The 7,119-nt window shown below is 41.3% G+C and overlaps 1 non-coding gene across 1 annotated transcript; it reads right to left on the reverse strand.

Annotated features, from left to right (window-relative positions):
- Positions 1-6,788: 6,788 nt before the first annotated feature.
- Positions 6,789-6,860, reverse strand: TRNAG-ACC. The gene has a single exon. It is a non-coding gene; the product is annotated as a tRNA-Gly (tRNA).
- Positions 6,861-7,119: the final 259 nt, after the last annotated feature.

Here is a 7,119-nt window from a genome sequence, read left to right on the forward strand (position 1 = left end):
ATTGAGGGGTCCTTCTTGACTAAGCCATTGAGTCAAACTGCATTATTAAGGTTACGTGGCAAAAGGCCCTTCTTACAATTAATTGTATAAAAAAGACATGTAACATAGTTCTAACAAAATGACGGGGCTTAAAAGATAAAATTATGGAGGGATCAGATCCCCAAATGCTTCTTGTCTGAAACCTAATAAAATGATTAAACAGATAAGAAAATAACATATTAAAAATACACTGTTGGAGAAAATATTTGCCACCTACAAACCTGACAGAAGAATAATAGGTAGAATATATTAAAAAATGTGTCCCAACTCAACCATAAATCACACAAACCAATGAGAAGATGGACAAAAGACAGAGGCATTTCACAAAGAGGTTGGAGAGATGCCAAACAAGCAGATAAACAGAGATTCAGTGCCATCAGGAATCAGGGGATGCAAATTGAAAAGGAGATGTCACCCACACCTATGAGATGACCAAAATAAAAAAATAGTGAGAACACCAAATGCTGGCAAGGATGTGTGGAAACTGGATCACTTATCAGCAATCCCACTCCTGAGCATGTATCTGGAGGGAACTGTAATTAGAGAAGACACCTGCACCCCAGTTTTCACAGCAGCACTATTCACAATAGCCAAGACATGGAAGCGACCTAAATGTCCATTGACAGATGCCTGGATAAAGAAGCTGTGGTATGTTTATACAGTGGAATACTACTCTGCCATGAAAATGATGAAATAATGTCATTTGCAGCAACATGGATGGACCTGGAGATGATCATACTAAGTGAAGTAAGCCAGAAAGAGAAAGAAAAATAACATATGATATCAATCATATGTGGAATATAAAAAAAAGAAAAATAGAGACACTAATAAACTCATCTACAAAACAGAAACAGACTTGCAGACTTAGTAAACAATCATATGGTTACCAGGAGAAAGGGGGTCGGAAGGGATAAACTGGGAGTTCAAGATTTGCAAATATTAACTACTACGTATAAAACAGATAAACAACAAGTTTCTTCTGGAGAGCACAGGGAACTATATTCAATATCATATAACTTATAATGAAAAATAATATGAAAACGAATATATGTTTGCCTATGTATGACTGAAACACGATGCTGTGCACCAGAAATACTAATGCACTGTAAACTGACTATACTTCAATTAAATAAAAAAGATTAAAAAAAGAAATCGGATCACTCATCTATTTCTATGGAAGTGCAAATGGAACTAATTTTCTGCGAAACAGTTGGGAAGTTTCTTCAAAAACAAAAACAAAACAAACAAACAAAAAACCAACAATACAACTCAGAACTTTTGGACGTTTATCTCAGAGAAATGGAAACGTGTGGCTTCACGTGTGCATAAACTTTTGTAGCTAAATATTTCTAGCAGCCTCATTCATATTGGCCCAAACTGGAATTTGCCACTAAATCCTTCAGCAAGGGAATTGTGACACAGCTGTGTGCACTCACATAATGTGTGTCCCTCAGCAAGAAAAAGGAATAAACTGCTGACACCTGCACCACCTTATATGAATCAAAATGAGTTCCAAGGACACTGACTGGGGAAAGTCAGTCCTCAATACTGCCCAATCATACTTACAGGTGCCTGAACTGAATTAAACATGTTTATAGCACAGAAATGGAGAACAGGCTGGTGGCTTCCAGGGTGAAGGTAAGGAAGGTGGGTGTGGTTACAAAAGGGAACACGAGGGAACCTTGTGGCGCCGGGAAAGGTCCATTTACTAATGTCAATATTCTCTTGGTGACATTAGGCTATAATTCACCAAGATGCTACCATGGGAGAAGCTACCAGGAAGCATGCGTGATATTTCTCTATACTGTTTCCTACAACAGTACACAAATCTAGAGTTATGTGAAGATTAAAATTCTTCATTAAAAATCAGTCAAACAAAGAAAAACCAAAAAAGCAAGCACACACACAAACGCGCGCGCGCACACACACACACACACACAATCCACTGCCTATGCTAAGAGGAAGGAGCACAACTTCAAAGCATCTCATTTGAGAGGTGGGCACTCAAGAGAGACGGGGAGTGTTTCACACACGGGCAAGCAGGTCCTGCTCCGGAATCGGTGCTGTGAAGAAGGGACAGAGGGGTCCAAACCCTCCAAGGCTCTCATCGGAACCTGCAGCGTGGTGAAGGAGAATCAGTCGCCTAGGAAACGAGATGGATCCTCCCCAGGAGGGAAAGTCTGTCCAGTGGAAATGACCAGAGGCTCTATCTGTGCCTCTGAAATAACTACTTGGTTAGAGTATGCCTCCTTCTTCTCTCAGTGACCACACTGAACATCACCGGATGTAATTTTTATGCTTGAGGACCATGGACAGCTCCTGTCTTAGTCTGTGAGGGCTGCCGTAACGGTGCCCTCCAGACTCGGGTAGTTTACACAGGGACATTTATTCCCTCCCAGGCCTGGAGGCTGGGATCTGAGATCAGGGTGTGAGCAGGGCTGGGGTCTCCTGAGCCCTCTCCCTTTGGTGTGCGGCCGGCCGGCTCCTCCCTGCGTCCTCCCATGGGCGTCCCTCTGTGAGTGTCTGGGTCCTCATCTCCTCCTCTTATAAGGACCCCAGTCCTCTGGGGTCAGGGCCCACCCTAGTGACCTCATTTTACCTCCCACCTCTTTCAAGACCCAATCTCCAAATACATCACATTTTGAGATCCTGGGTGTTAAGAGATTCAAAATACGAATCTTGAGGGGACACAAGTCAATCATGGGGGCCCCCAATGTCCTTCATGAGTAATCTTTTTTTTCAGAAAAAAATTATGAATACAGTTGGGCAGAAGCTGTGTTAAAGTTTGAAGAAACCATTCCGACACTCTTTGGAGCTAAGGTGTTAGTTCTCTCAAGGGTATATTTACGGCACCAAAAGTAGAAGATTCTGAAGTCAGTGTTACATTTCAACATAATTGGGCATTTTTACTTGCCATATCTTATCTTCTCTTTCTTGTCAGACGGCTACACATTTGTATTCTTAAAAAAAAGACATGGCAAAAGGGACTGAATACGCTTGTATGTCAACTCATTTCTTACAGATCTATTTTTGGTGGGTTACAGGGAATGGAAATATTCCTAACACTGCTCTTTTGCTTCTTTTCCCAGAAAATCAAATGCAGGGATTATATTTTGGTCAGGTGGAGACTTTTTTGTTTGCTTGTTTTTAATGTTTATATTATTGCTTTTGGACTCCGTTCCACTTAATGCTTCTCACTCAAATTGCTTTTTATGGGGGAAAAATTGACGCAGAATGTTAATGAGGGAACTTCATCTTTAAAGAAGAAAATATTCTAGTTTGACCTGAAAAAAAAAATGTGAAAGAAGGAGAAGAAAAAAAAGTTCCTCTGGATAAAATGCTTGACTTATTAATGCAAAGAAATAGATTTATTAATTCCTTACCCCTATGAATATCACATTAATCATTTCTGAATTTTGGTGTAACTGTAAATTATAAAATTGAACATGAGAGCTGCATGTTAACATTTACCTTACTAGGTCCTTGATGCTAAAACAATTAAAATATTTAGTTGTATTTGTAACAGCCTATTGTAAATTTCAGTGGAATTGACTATTCTTTATACCCAGGTAAATTTTTTAAAGAGCTCATTTTCTACCAAGGAAAACAGTAAGATTACCTTACTAACTTGATCTGGCTTATCCAACCAAAATCAAGTCTTCACCAATTGTATAACACATTTTCCACATTAACATGTACTCTTCATGTCTTCCAAACATCCCTGTATATTGCAAGGCAAATTTTAAACTCATTGTGCCTGTTGCCACCAGCGATTTATTTGGACTAATTTTCATACCATTTGAAACCCATTTCCTTCAAGAAATAGGCACAAGGTCAGTCAAGATTCAAACTGTAATTTTCCCCGTGTCCATGGTGAAATGAGCAAAATCCAGCTGACATAATGGATTATCTTACTCTTAAAAAAAAAAAAAAAAGTTGGAGACTTTTTTCTTTAGAGCAGCAATAGGGTTACAGAAAACTTGTGCAGAAATTAGAAAGCGTTCCTGTATACTGTCTCCGGATACACATGGTTCCCACTATAATTGGTATCTTGCACTAGAGCAGGACCTACCACCACTGAAAACAAAATGCACAACCTAAAAGCTGACAATTATATTTAATTCAGGACACGCTCTGAGGACTTAAGCCCGGGAGACAGCCTCTCAGATCGCTCTGGGGGACTGTTCCCAGGAGGTAAAGGATGAGCCAGGATACATAGTTTTTTTGTTTGTTTGTTTGTTTGTTTGTTTTGCAGGAAAAAAAAAAGCCCAGGTAGTTAGAACATCAAAAGATTACTGTTAATTAAAGAAAACCAGACATCGCAGATCAATGCTTTCAGTACTTTTCTATGTGTGGGAAGATGCCAAGAGTCTGGGCTCACTGGAGTAATTCCTTTGATGTGCATCTTAATCTACAGCCACTGTCCTGTTTTTCTCCATCCCGAACCCACTCAAGGGGGCACCACTGATGGGAGGTTGTGGCTGCAGTGGTGATGGCTGGAACCTCCTTTGTTTTCCTAAGTGACAGGGGACATTCTTTGTCCACACCTACAAGAGAATGTATCATCACCCGACTTCCACAGCTGACACTCAGGGTCACTGTTGGTGGCGTTCATCCTGGGTTTGGACCACGTGTGGCGGTACAATGACATGTATCCACCGTTGTGGCCACAGAACAGTTCCATTGCCCCCCATGTGCTCTGTGCTCTGCCGATTCAAAGTGGATTTTACAAAAATGGTTGAGCCTTGCGGATTCTTTAAGAATTCTGGATACCCGTCCTGTATTGGATGTGGACTTGGCAAATGTTTTCTCCTGGTATGTAATCCGTCTTTTCATTGTCTTCACATGAGCTTTCAAATAGCAAATGTTTCTAATTTTCATGCATCATCATTGTTCCCCTCTTCATGGATCTTGTGTTTAAGGGTTTGTGGTCAAGTCTAACAGCTCTTAGCCTAGCCTTGGCTGCAAAATTGCCCCCCAGTATTTTTCTTTATAAACAACACTTTTGCACTGGAGTCTATGATCCACTCTGAGTTCATTTCTGTACAAGATTTTTGGATGAGGTTTCGACTTGTTTCTTGGATGCCTACGCATGGATGTCTAATTGCTCCAACACCATTTGTTGACAAGCGAGCTTTCCTCCAGTAAACTGTTTTTTGCAACTTTGTCAGAAATCAGTTGAAAGGTGGGTTGTAGGTTGTGTGGGTCTATTTCTGGGCTCACAGCTGCATTCCACCGAGCTGTGTGTGTCCCTCCACCAACGAACCACGCTGTCTTGATGACTACGGACGTGAGGCAAGACTTCTTATAAGACAGCATGACACTGCTTACTTGATGCTTCTTTTTCAGATGGTTTCAACTATTTTAGGTCCACGGTCTTTGCATATGAATTATTCTCAGGTAGAAAAGGCTGCTTTCCAGAGCCACCCTTGGATGCAAGGATGGAGGTTGGGGGACACCGGGTCTGAGAACTTGCCTTCTGTTGTGTAGGGAGACCGAGGTCCAAACTGTCTTGGCTGCACAGGAGGCAGGTACCCTTTGTGTCACTCCAGATCGTACTATTGGATCAAATTAGACATTTTGACTCTTATTGGCAGCACCAGAGCTAACAAGAAACTCTGGTCCTTAACAGACAGAAGGAAACGACTCATATATAAGCAAATGTCAAGTGGCAGACTTGGCTTTTTAACATTCAAGGAATAAATTGAATATTTGAGTTTTATGCAACAGTCTGCTGGTAAATATTTAGGAATTGTCTGCAGTGGCGGGGGGGGAGTCCTAATTTGTAGCCGTTCCCAAGTTATTTGATGTCACTATCCCCTTTGTTGAACATTTAAAGCTACCTAAGTGACATGGAGCAGCTCAGAAAATTCTGGGAAATGGAATAATCTGCTCTCTCAAGCCAGTATGAGTTGGACGTGACACCCCACCAACTCTGTGCCAAAAATGCAAGTTAGGTGGTACCTTGTGGAAGACACAAGTGGGTCTACGTGCCGTGACAGAGTAAGGAGCACCTGGGGCTTTGCACAGTCACATCTTTCCAACATCCAGAAGGGGCGATTCTCCCCTGCACGGAGGGTTAGGGGGAGGGGAGACCGCTCACGTCTCTCCTCCTGTTTCTCTAGGAGGTTTCGTAGAAAATGAAACATACTCATCCTCTGGAGCTTTTTTTGGTATGTTAGTTACAGAAATTTGATATCTATCGGTGTCAGTGACTGATGAAAAACAAGGTATTTCCTGAGACACGGGGAGTTTGGTGTCAAAGTGTCCATCTCTGCATTGTCTGTAGGGGGTGCCCCTCGGCACAACAGGGTTGTATAGAGAGACGCTCTCTGTCTGGAGTAGAAATAAGCTAACACCTGCTTCTTTCAAATTAATTTTTTTCAGGTACTTCTAGACTAACCTTGCCCATAAATATGTATCTTTTTTAGACTAATGGATCCTTGCCTGTAAATAATGTTGTCTGGATATCTCTTTTTTGGGGGGTAGGGAAGGATAGATAACTAGGTTTTTATCTATTTACTTATTTATTTTATTTTATTTTGCTTTATTTTATTTCATACATGAATATACATACATTCCCTTTCATACTATTTTTCCCCATGAGCTACTACAAAATATTGAATATATTTCCCTGTGCTCTACAGTATAAACTTGTTTATCTCTTTTATACATACCAGTCAGTCTCTGCAAATCTCACACTCCCTGTCTATCCCTTCCCACCCCCGTCCCCTATTGACTTGTTCTAATGGAGGGACTGGGGATGGAACCCAGGACCTCGTGCGTGGTAAGCACACGCTCTACCACTGAGCTCTCCCCTCCCCGCCCTGGGTATCTTTTTTAGACTAACAGATCCTTGCCTATTAAGAAAAAAGGCATGAACCTTGCCTGTAAATATGTCGTCTGCGTGCCTCTTAAACGTTTGAAACCCTTCACTGACGTTCCTTTTAGCAGCATACTAAGTGTTATTTGCCTAAGTGTTATCTTTTTTCTGCAAAAATACACCGCCGTGATCAAACGCTGCGTCGTTTTCCATTTGTAAACCGTTTCGCAGACTCAGGCTGAAGGGTCTTCAGCTTG

Source organism: Camelus ferus, chromosome X (assembly GCF_009834535.1).
Source record: "Camelus ferus isolate YT-003-E chromosome X, BCGSAC_Cfer_1.0, whole genome shotgun sequence".
Classification (NCBI taxonomy): domain Eukaryota; kingdom Metazoa; phylum Chordata; class Mammalia; order Artiodactyla; family Camelidae; genus Camelus; species Camelus ferus.